Source organism: Pleurodeles waltl, chromosome 7, assembly GCF_031143425.1.
Source record: "Pleurodeles waltl isolate 20211129_DDA chromosome 7, aPleWal1.hap1.20221129, whole genome shotgun sequence".
NCBI classification, from domain to species: domain Eukaryota; kingdom Metazoa; phylum Chordata; class Amphibia; order Caudata; family Salamandridae; genus Pleurodeles; species Pleurodeles waltl.
The window spans coordinates 1,227,875,742-1,227,888,515 of record NC_090446.1 but is presented as its reverse complement, the minus strand read 5'-3'; positions in this window follow the sequence as shown (position 1 = coordinate 1,227,888,515).

Sequence of the window (12,774 nt, the reverse complement as noted above, 5' to 3'; positions counted from 1 at the left end):
GTTGTGTGCGTGCATGGGGGTGTGCGTGTGTGTATGTAGAGGGGGTGTGTGAGTGCATGTATGCATGCAGGGGTGTTGTGTGTTTGGAAATTAGTGTGTGTCTGTCTGTCTGTATGTCTGTATGGATGTGTGCATGTATGTCTGAATGTGGGTGTGTGCGTATGACTGTGTGTGTGGCTGTTGGCATGTATGTTGGTGTGTGTGCGGGTATGTGTGTTGGTGGTGCCTGCGTGCGTGTCGGGTGTGAATGTGTAATGTAATGTTGGGGGTAGGGGTGGGGAGGGGGGTCCTGTCACCTTTGGGGGTGGCAGGGGTGGTGGGGGGTGTAGGGGAAGGACTCGGGGTGGGGGAGACCCCTATCAGTGCCAGGAAAGGAATTCCCTGCCTCTGATAGTGCTTACTGCCATGGATTTCATGGCAGTTTCAAACCCCATGAAATCCATGGCGGTCAGCTGGGTCATGATACCGCCGGCGGTATTGTGACGACCGCCGGGCTGGAGACCCAGGTCTCCAGCCCAGCGGTCGTCTCCGCCCTGGCAGTCGGATCGGAGAAGTGGCGGATGACCAGGCTTACCACCAGCCTGTTGGCGGTAAGACCGCCACTTCTCTGCCGACCGCCAGGGTTGTAATGAGGGCCTAAGTCCTTCACTTTCCTAAAGATACAATTTAAATTCTCGTTCCACTCAAACTTGACGCCCTTCTTGAGAAGAGATCTCAAAGGCTGTACCTCCATAGCATACCCAGTAACAAACCTAGCATAGTACTCACAAAACCCTAGAAATGACCTTAAAGCATCCTTGTCAGTGGGAGGAGATGCATTTCTTACAGCATCCAAATTGCTAAACTTAGGCCTAATCCCATTTCCTGAAACAATGTGGCCCAAATATTTTACCTCCTGAACCATTAACTTGCATTTGTTGGGTTTGACTGTCATACCTTAGTCCTTGAGAATGGAAAGAACGTTATTCAGAACTTCCATATGTTTTTCTTCTGTATCCGTGTGAATTAAAATGTCATCCTGAAACACCTGCAGTTGTGGTAAATTACAGAAAAGTTGATCCATCAGCTTCTGGAAAACACTTGCCACAGAAGCAAAACCAAAAGGTAAACGCAAAAACTTATATGCACCAAAAAGAGTTACAAAAGTAGTTATATCCTGAGAAGTCCCACTCAAAGGAATTTGGTGGTAAGCAGAGTGTAAATCAATAGTAGAATTTTTTTTTTAACCTCCCACCTTACTAATCATCTCTTGAATATGTGGAAGAGGATGACAGTCTGCTAGTATATTTTTATTAACAGATCCCAAGTCAACACACAACCTCAAACTCCCATCTTTTTTTTTTGTGATCACGATGGGAGAAACCCACTCTGAAGAATCTGTGGGAGCAATTATACCCTAAGTTTGTAGTTTGTGCAATAATACCTTCAAATCTGTCCTGACACTCAATGGAACAGGCCTCACTTTGTGTACTACTGGAACCACATCCTTCTTTAATTTAATGTGATGTTCATAGCCACGCACAGTGCCCACTTGATCCCTAAAAGCTTCAGGAAACAAACTGATCATGTAGTTCATGATATTATTAGGAACAGTGACATTAGCAATATGGTCAGATGACAATGACAGCAATTCGCCCAAAGCAACAGGAACTTCATGTCCAGGTCTGAGAATAATTCCTAAACGAGCTAAGTCCCTCCAACCTACAATATCACGTCCTTTGACAGCCACATATATCTTGGTGTATATACTTCTGCCAAATACTGTAAATTGGACCAAAAGCAACCAAGCAAATCTATGTCATAACCCCCAAATGCCTTAGGAGTGATGTCAGGAGTATGTAAATCAATGGTACTCTGCCACAATTTAAAGAAAATCTGATCCGCAAGAATAGTAATGGGCGCTCCAGAATCAGCCAATACAGAATTTTTTTTAGAACTGACAAAAATGTCACATAGTGCCCCCTTGATAACCTTCTCAGGCTTACCACCAAGTCCGTCCGGGATATCAACCGTTAGCAAGACATTTGAAAATTGGCCCGAACACTGAACAATTTCATCATCAACATGCCCATTGCTGATTTTAACTTTGTTTGAGAAATTTTTGTTAGTGTTTTGAGCAAGCAAACACTATGGAAATGACCTACCTTTCAACAAGAATTGCACCTTTTACCAAGTGCAGGACAAGAGGGATCATTACCAATGTGTAATTTGGAACCACAATGGAAACATATTCGTGAAGATCTTACTGATCGTCCCCGAGACCAAGATTTACCAATTTTGTCTTGCTTGTTAGAAATTGCACAAATGGTTCCATCATTAACAATACAATCAACAGTGGAACTCTGATTAGCTAAGATTCTGGAAGTAGTTATTGACCTCTCAATACCTTTTGCCAGGTCAATAACTTCCTCAAGAGTGGTATTCCGGCAAGCCAAAAGTCTCTCTTGTATTTTTGTGTGAAAACAATAAAAAACAAACTGATCACAAATGTAGACATCAACATTAGGTCCAAACTCGCACTTGGATGCTAGAACACGCAAATTTGCAACATATTCTTCAACAGTTTCATCAGATGATTGCTTGCACATCACAAAGTTGAATCTCTCTAGCAAAACACTGGATTCATCAGAGTACTGTTTTTTCATTCTTTCCACTCCTTCGATGTAGCAGTTCCATGTGATATCACCTCTGCCCGGTGGAGCAATTGTAGATAGGTTGTCAAAGATGCATTGACCTGCAACCCCAAGATGATTAAAAAGCAAAGCCATTTTCCTATCAGGAGGAAAATCATTTGCACCAATGGCCGTTAAATAATTTTCAAAAATGCGTAGCCATTCTGTCCATTTAATATCTGGTTTCCCTGCTTTCTGTGAAAATGCTGGAGGTTGCATTATGCCTTGAGCAGCAGCCATAAATCTAGAAACGTTTAATTTGGATGTTACAATATAGCAACACTAATCAAAAACAACAGTTCTGCCTGAAGAAAATGGTGAAAGTTAGCAACCAGGTAATCTCTGAAATTGCTTGAAACAATAATTGTGGCACATTCACGAGGTAAAACAGCGTCTTTAATTTTAATAAGCAACAGCGTATACCGCGTTGCCAAGCACCATAAACATCAGTATGTTGAGCCCAAAGCGTGTGGCAGCGTAAACATAGCAGGATATGCCCATGAGAATTGGCACGCGTAGCCAAGCAACTTGCGCAAGGTCTGTAGTGGAATTCCAAAGAGAAACAAGAGCACGAGTTGCATTGCTAAGCAATGCGTGCGAGCGTCGTCAACGCCTGCTGAGTCTCGAAATACGAATAAATAAAATGAACCATAAGGCGGGCTCACCAGGCTCAGGAAGCGAAGCCAGACACAGGAAGCGATGCCAAAGAAGGCGTCCGAGCAAACTGAGACCTTCAGGGAACGTGCTTCCGCTCTGTGCAGAAATCTGTCGGTGGGCCTTGAAGTAGCCAGTGATCCAAGGTTTATCCCCCTCCTGGTACCAATTTGTAGTGTGGGGGAAAATGCAACCTCGGACACAAAAAGGTAATTAATGCAAAACGTTGCTTAATCCAGAAGAAAAGACCCACAACAGAAACTGCTGCCTCCAGCTCCAGCTCCAGGAACAACGGTCAACTGGCCGTCGTCACCGAAGCTCCAGAATCCCCAACATCCCACCAATGAAAAGACATTCTAATAATACTTAACAAAAGACTGTGAGAACAGAATACATTAATACATCACATATTACAGGGGTGTGTGCTGTGAGGTGCATGGATGGTGTATGTGTGATGGTGTTCTGTGCCTCTGGATGATGGTGTGGTCTTTGCTTTTCTCTCTCTCAGCTTGTTCATAGTTTTTCACTGTAAGGGGTTGTGGGTAATGTGAGTGTGTGTTTTATATTGGATTGGGTTTGTGGGTGTGGTGTGTGTATGTGTGTCAGGTGTGTGTATTTTGAATTGTCCAATGTGGTGTAGTTTTGTAAGTGTGTGTGTATTTTGAGCGTAGCGGTGTGTCCCGCCAATGGTTTACCGCGGTTGAAAGACCGCCGCGTTGATTCATAGGTCGTGATACTGTGGGCGTATTCCTGTTGGCGTGACGGTGTGGGTTTTGCTAGCGCCAGTTTATCACTGACCTTTGGTCTGGCGGACTTGTGTGGGTGTCTGTATTGTGGCGGATTTCTTTGTGTGGGTCAAAATACCCGTAGCGGAATACCGCCGTGGTCACGGTATGTTGGCGGCTGTCGGCACGGCGGTAAGCGGGATTTTCCACAGGGTTGTAATGAGGGCCTAAGTGTCTTTTCTTGTCTGTTCCATACCATATCCATAACTCTGGCAATCCTTGATTATGAACATTGCAACAAATCTAAGTAGCACAATAATAACATCTATTTCATTACACAGTACAATGACTCGATTGGAACCATTTTGAATAGTCCATTCAACATGTGGCACAACACCAAGGTTAGGTTCTTCCAATTTGCTGTTAAGTTTTTGAACAATTTGGCTGATGTCTTTTGATTATATCTCTTCAGGCACCAACTCGTCATTGACAATCATTCCACTTGCAATAACTGAAAATTTTATGTTCACAGAAGCATCAGCAATGTTTTGGCAAGTTAACATCTCCAATCTCATCTTGTTCGATGTTGAAAACCAGAATTTATCAAGTTGCAAATGTATAGGTGTGAAATATTTGATGCAGGCAAGAATTTGATGACTAGAATTTATCGAGTTGAACAGATATAGGTGTGAAACATTTTATGCAGGCAAGGTCAATTGTTCCACTTGTAGACATTTGTCTGACCATTTCATATTCTTTGATAGATAGTTCAATATAACTGTTAAAGACAATGTACAGTTCTTCTAAGATGCACACTGACTTTTATATCTATAGAGCAGACTGAACGACCTCTCCTAAGTTTTCCATGGGTGAAATCGTGACCATTCGCAACTGTGACATATAGTCCACAACAATGGCAGTTTTCAATGAGGGCTCCTTTTTTAATTGAAAGTTTTGAGGTCTTTCAAGCTCTTGTAAAAGTTTGTGCTTTACTGGTTTGGATGCACTATCTCCATCAAATAAGCCATTTTTTTAAGAAGATCATGCGAAAGAATGTCCTTGATAAATTCACCTGTTTCTTTTTCTACACTCATCTCTCTATGTGCTTACGAAAGTTGATTTTTTTGTACTGTGTTCTGTAGTGGCTGGTTGGGCAAAACTCTTACTATGGCACTTAAAGCGTGGAAATTTAGCTTTAGCGATTAAGTCAAACAGCTTTTTCTGTTTCAATACAAATCTCTCCTGCTTCAGTTCTGCGTATAGTTTCTATCCATGTTCCAAGACACCTAGCAGACGTGTCTTTATATTCTTATCCACATATTGTTTGGTCACGAAGTCGTGTAGTCGCATATGGTCAGTAATTTCAAAGGGGTTTCCTTGATACTGCATGAAATGGAGAAGGCTGTCAATGTGTTTATTAAAACGTTTCCCTCTCCCACAAGTTCATGGTGAGGAACAGTTTCACACTGGTACATCAATTTTAAATTTGATATCTCTCTGAAAACATTGCAAATAGAAAGGATGTCATGGTAAACTAGCAGCCATTGAGCAACATATTTACTTTTATGTGTCTGACCAACAATTTTTTGGGAACTTTTCTGTGATCTTTGGATTGTCCCTTCCAGTTTCATATCCGGAGCCACATCATTTAACTTTCCCTCTCTGTCGTTCACCACAAAATGTTGTTGGACGAATTTTCTGTGGAGGTATGGTTTTTCCACCTCTAGCTTCTTCACTCTTTTCAAATACCAGAGCCCATATCTCAGGTAGTTTATGCAATCAAATTTGTGAAACACAGCAATCAGTGAATCCAGTGTTCACGTGCAGCTCTTAATCACCTTTCTGATCAGCATGTACAAAGTTTTTCACTGGAACTATCATGTGTAAAACTTTTTCCCAGTACATGCAAAGTTCGGATGTTTCTTCACATTCTTTGACAAACTCTATAAACTTGGTGTTCAGGTTTTCTGTATTTGAACTGAGTGTATTGAACATTGCCTGGCTTTGCATTATGTCTTTTGAATGAAGTGCACCCTGTACCTTGCTCACTTTTGAGATAAAAAATGCAAAACTTAATTTGTCATTCTTGCTCCAGAAATCATTCTAACACAATATTTTTATAGCCTCGGATATGATGAGCATACCTTTGTAACAAATTAACATAATGAGTTTCGTTCAATACTGACTGGAAAGTTTTACATCCTAAGATTTCAGCCTGAATAAGTGCATATGCTAAGCCACATCCACTGAAATAACTTCAAACACACTACAACAAAACGTTTATCATGTGGAAAACACCTACCATTAGATAGAGATCATCAAATTCAACTGGATTGCTCAGAAAAAAAAAGTCTACTACAAAACAGAAAACACCTTCATCACAGAAAATTGTCAGGGTAGGATTGTCTTCAAGCTGAGCTCACACATTTTGGAAATTGTTTAGAGCTGTGTATACTGTTGAGTTGCCCCATTTTTACACCCTGGTTTCATGCTCCTAGAACTTAGGTGAAGTTTTGAGAAGGGTTCTTTGAAGTTCCATGAGTTTCCCGCCTCCCCTGGCTCCTAGATGGCTGCACTAATAATACAAGTCTGTTAAGCCTTTATGTGGGGGCTGAGTATTCAGGTGTAAGTGGGGATGTGCTCAGCTCTGCCACCCAATTCTGCCAGTGGAAAGGCCATTCAGGCCCTACTAATTCCACTATTGTGCACCTGTCTGGGGGGAATTCATTAAGTCCCAACTGTCAGTTACACCCAGTCATGTGACCTAAGCCAGGGTGCAGGTACAGAAGGCTGAGGGCAGGAAAATGCCAACTTTCTAAAAGTGGCATTTTCAACCTTTTTATGATAAATCCAACTTTACCTTTAAAGAGGGTTTATCATTGCAAGTTCATTGATACCAAACATTATATATCTACCACCACTGGTTTAGGAGTTGCAGCTACCAAGATATAATAAGAAATCCCCAATGTTATCCTGTGGGAGCGGTAAGCCTCACAGTAGTGAAAAACAAATTTGGGAGTTTTTCACTACTAGACCTGTAAAACTTAAAAGTATATGGCCTACCTTAGGGGTGACCTATATGTAATAAAAGGGGAGTTTAGGGCTTGCAAGGGGTTCTAAATGCTAAGTCGACATGGTAGTGGGACATTGCTTTCAGGCTGTAATGGCAGGCCTGGGACACATTTTAAAGTACAGTTTAAGTGGGTGGCACAATAAGCGCTGCTGGCCCACTGGTAGAATTTACAGGTCCTGGGTTTGTGGTATACCACTCTACAAGAGACTTACATCTAATTAAATATACCAATCAGGTTTATGCCAATCAAATCAAGTTTTAGGAAGAGAGCACTAGCACTGGTTAGCAGTGGTAAAGTGCACAGAATCATAGGGTCACCAGAGCAAAAATCCGGCAAAAGGTAGGAGGAGGAAGGCAAAATGTTTGGGGATGACCCTGTATTGAGGACTATTTCCAACACATCTTACAGCAAAACCATACTCAGTCACTGAGAACACAGGATGGAAAAAACTTTTGGCCACCTATCACAATGGGTTAGCTCGTTACAACTGAGATATAATATGAAAGGTGTTTTGGAGTGGAGGAGAAATGTCCACCGAGTGTGGTTACGAGGTAGAGGACAACACAGTATCACCAAAGTGTTTCTCAGGATGCATGCCTCATTTAACATAAGGCATGTCCAGAAAGGGAAGGTGAGGTATGCATAATCTAGGTGTTGTTGGTAGTCTGATGGGAGAAAGCAGTAATTGTATGATAAGTGTTGGAGTCAGGTCAAGATCAGCAAAACAGGAATAAGCAGATCAAAAGGATCAATTGTTGCAGTCCCACTACCAACCAATAGGCAGTGTAGCAACAGCCACTAAAGGCGTAGGTAATAGGCACCCTCAAACCAAATGCATGGTCACCACATGGAAAAAATGTACCCTCCTGACTATGGTCCCCAATGGGCTGTGTATCAAAGCATACTGTGGGATGCCAGGACCAAAGACAGAATACTTCGGCCAGCAAGACACAAAGAACATGACAAACACCATGCAGGCCCTGGCACTCTCGCTGGCTGCTGCACATGGCCAACTCCTAAGAAGAAAGGTTGTATAGAGGAACAACAGTCTTTTTTGTAAATGCAGATCTGGATTTTTCACTAAGTCTGGACAAGTTCTGTCTGTGCCACTGCCAACATCTGGGCAATAGCATATGACATGCCCCAGTCTAGCGTCATCATTTTGCAGCGCTGAAGTATTCATGCATAAACGAGTTGGACACTGTATGGTCAGAGCTGATTGGGAGGTAGATGCATCAATAGCTGATGATTTGAACCCAATCAAAAATCTTTCCAGTACATGAGGTTCATCAAACTCTCCACAGATATTGCAAGCAGTGACTACTATAATTGCTGGGTCCAGACTATGGGGCTCATTATGACATTGGCGGTAAATACCACCTACCGCTGAGGTGACGGCTGCCAACATACCGCCTCAGCGGCTACCATCCGTCCACCATAATGTGAGCACTGCCTGACTTCCGCCACAATATGGGCAGAAATCCAGCAGTGCTCATGGTGGTGGAAGGTGGTAAGCTGGCGCTGCTAACACCAGCACGGCCCCATCCCATCAGAAGGACTCCGCTAGCCGTATTTTGACCTGAAATACGGCCAGCAGGTGTTCTGCTGGTGGGGCGCTGCTAGCAGTAGCAGTGCCCCTTCCTGTTCCCTGCTGGATGAACTCCTCGCCGGACAAGGTAAGTCAGGGGTCTGACAGGGGAGGGGTGTGGGTGGGTGGGCCGTGTTGTGTGTGTGTGTCTGAGTGTGTGCATGAATGTGTGAGTGTGTATGTGAATACGTCTGTGAGTGTTGTGGTGTATGTGTGGTTGTATGCATGTAAGTGAATGCGTGTAAGAATGGCGAAGTGAGTGTTTGTCTGCCTGTCAGTGTGATTGTGTGTAAGAATGTGTGTGAGTATGTCTGGAAGTATGCATGTATGAATGCGTGTATGCCAGTGTGTATGAATGTGTGTGTGCCAATGTAAGTGAATGGGTGAATGCGTGGTGCATGGTGCGTGTGGGTGTCTGTGTGCATGTATGCGGGGAGGGGCGGTGGTGTGAGCGGTGCTGTGACTGTAGTGGGGGTGGTTGAGGGGGGTGATGTGTGAGTGTGTGGGTGTGGTGGGTGGGGTCAGTTGTGTGGTGTGTGTGTGTGTGTCTGCGGGTATGTGCGTATATGGGGTGGGGGTGTGTGTGAATGTATCAGAGGGGGTGGGGGTTTGTGAATGTATCGGAGGGGGTGGTGAGGTGAGTGAGTGAGTGTATCAGAGGTGGGTGGGGGTTAGTTTGTGTATCAGGTGGGTAGGGGGTGAGTTTGGATGGAGGGGGTGGGGGGCGTGCGAGCAGCCTTCCGGTGACACGGAAGGAATTCCCTGTCACTGGTAGGGCCTACTGCCATAGGTTTTGCGGTGTTGCTAACGCCACGAAAACCATGGCGGTAGACCGGCTCATAATGCCATGGGCAGCACTATGTCAGCCACCGGGCTGGAGATAGACATCTTCGGCCCGGTGGCTCATACCGCCATGGAGGTATGAGTGGAAAAGTGGTGGGTTATCTCATAATGTGGTGGTATGTGCCGCCAGCCTGTTGGCAGTAATACTGCCACATTAACCCTGACGGTCAGAAGACCGCCAGGGTCATAATGAGGCCCTATATGTCCCACTTCCTAAAGCAAAGTCTCAAAGCTAGGAAACGTTACCACTTGGTATTGGTATCAGTGGACAAACCAATAGATAGGTAGATGTTGTGGGCTTCTGAGAGGTAGGGGCTATTTATCTTGGTTCCTATTACGACTTGATTGGCATGCTGGTATCAAATAAAGCATTCCATAAGCTGCAAAAGCGGGGTAGAATGCATTGTTGACTGGTGTACTTTGTAAGTGGTGGGACGTAAATTAATCTGTCTGCATATATATGTCAAAAACAGTAGCTGATACTGGCCCAAGACCCAGCTATTATGAAAAAGAGCCCTGTTCCAAAAAGGTTCTTTTGAACTAATTTATCGAGAAAGTGACTGTGGAAAATGCAGTTCCTCTCTTAAGAGACATTTAAATATGCTTCTTGCTTGGAAGATGGGCCAAGGCTTAGGACTTGGTTCATTTTGTGTGGCTTGTTCATTCAACATAAGCCATCCACAACTGCAGCAGCAATCACCCTAGCAGTTATTTGCCCTTTGGTTGTTGCTCCAGGCACATACTTTCGGTTTCAAGTTTCCATACACATCTAACTTGGTTATAGAAACGGTTTCACATTATTTTTCAATAAATATTGTGTTTTCGACACAGATGGAACAAGAAAATAGATAGAAAATTGAATTGTGTCGACCAGCATGTGTTCGTGCTCTTTCTTCAATTCAGTTCTCATACGAGGGGGGGAAAAGACATGTTTCTTTCTCTCCAAACATATCTAGATGTTTATTTCTGCCCGTCCTCTCTGCGGCCCAGGGCAAGCTGTGGCCAACTGCGTGCAGCTAAAGGAGAAAAATGCTTCTTGAAGGAACATAACGACCTGTAGCATGGGAGTCAATACTAAGGCCTCATCTTTTGATAACAGAGAGGCTTTGGAGCATATATAAACATCACTGTGCCTTTTCCATGGAAAGTCAGGATAAAAAGAAACACTCACTAAAGATTTGGCTGCGTTGATGAAGAGGAAGAGTTCTTCATCTGCACAATGTGCTTTTCAACACCTCTCCTACTAATGAAACTGAAAGCTAGACTTAAGAGATTCTGGACTCTCATCTAGCCTGCCTATTAGCTTTGAAATGCAAACCAGCAGTAGGTGATAGTGGAGGAGGTTGAGTCCACATTTAGGCAGTTACCACCCACTCCTTCCTTTTCCTCATCGGCCTGCTCCACTCCAGCCCATTACTTGAATGGAGTTATGCTGACTCCACCTTGGGCCAGACCTATAAATGCCCAAATGCAAATAGATGTAGCAATGCTTAACCTCCTAACCCCCACCATTGTGATGTTCTGGCTTGTGCCTGCAGAGAAAAAAAATATCAAAGCTGGACCATTTAACACAAGATGCTGGAATTTGCTTTCTCCTCCTTCCCATTAATGGTAGGGCAACGCCACGTGTGCTCTGGTATACCGGGAAGATCACCTGCAAAGCACATTGAACTTCTGCAGGAGTTCACCAGTGCCCCAATGCTGCAGCAATGGCTCTTTCCGAGACCACTGCCAGACTCAGAGCAACATGAACGAGACCCCTTTTGATAGGAATAGAACATGGCAGCAGCAGCAGGGTGAACCTAAGCCTCTGATCCTAGGCCTATGGAATGTTCAGGCCATGGACGGGTAAGCCAGTGTGAAGCTCTACAGGGACGACAACATGCTACTCGTTTTCCGCCTGCATCTCATTTTTAGACTTTATTAAGGGAATATGACTAAATACATATGTATGTTTTTCATTTGTTGATGCAATTGTTTATGTCACCAGTTTATTCAGGGTTATTACTGCTAACTTCACTTTCCTTGTTACACAAAACCAACACCCCTCCACCCTCACTATGCTATGTAAAAAAGGTAAATTATATCACCTTAATTTTAAAATATCTATCCGTCCCCATTGTTCACGATCCCTCTGCTTTCAGTTTACTGAACCAAGAAAATTCTTCACCATCTCTGTACCATAGGCAGAATCAATCCGTCGATTTTTCTCTGTGGCATGCCAGAACAATACTGGTACACAATCACTGGTTTTTAAAAGAACAGCCTCCTTCTACCCTGTTTGTGTTGTTAAAAAATATCCCTTCGCTCTCACTTTATCATCTACTGTGGCCGTATAAGTCTCAGTAGAAAGGTTAACATGCAGGTGTACGCTATATTTGCATTCACACAACGTATCAAAATGTGTGGCTTCTAGTCTTTTATTTTGTTTTTTGACATACTCGACAGTGTTCACGATTCTTAACTTGCAGTACTCTTTCGGATTTAACTAAGTCAAATAAATAAATGAAGGCAGCATCTTATACTGTAAAATGAATTGAAGTCATCTCAGAAGAGAAAACAAAACAATCTTGCAGTCCACGAAGAGAGGAAGTGTGTATTTAGGGAAATTGGTGTATTTAAATTATTTCATTAGTAAACGCAATTTGTAACTAGATTTGTGAATGTGACTCGGTGATATTTATTACAGACTATGGTGACTCTAAGCTGATGACCTGCTTTTCAAGACACACACATGGAGGGTCAATACATAAAGCAGTCTGCATGCTATAAATCAACTCGTATACAGAAATAAGATGGGACCTTGAGGGGGAAGTTACATCAATGCTAGTGTATCATTACAGCATAATTAAATCATTCAGGGTGTGACTCCATGCTCCATCTCTCACTTCGGCATTATATTCATAGTTTTACACTGCAAATTTCCCTCGCAAGTTCCTGATGCTACTTATTAAACATGTGCGTGTATTGCATTGGAAGTTGGTCCTCGTGGGACTCTAAATTATATCCGCTTTAAAGCATCTTCATTTTGTTTGCGGTTCTTGCAGCGTCATGGGTACAATTCAGATCGCCCCTTCGTGCTCTTCTGTGGGTTGATTGTGTATGGTTCAACAATGGTGCCGCCTTCGCAGAGACAAGCTGTTCTGCTCTAGATGATTTATCTGTGCAATACTTTTTCATAAAGAGATGTGCCGTGATATACAGGAAAATAGTGTGCT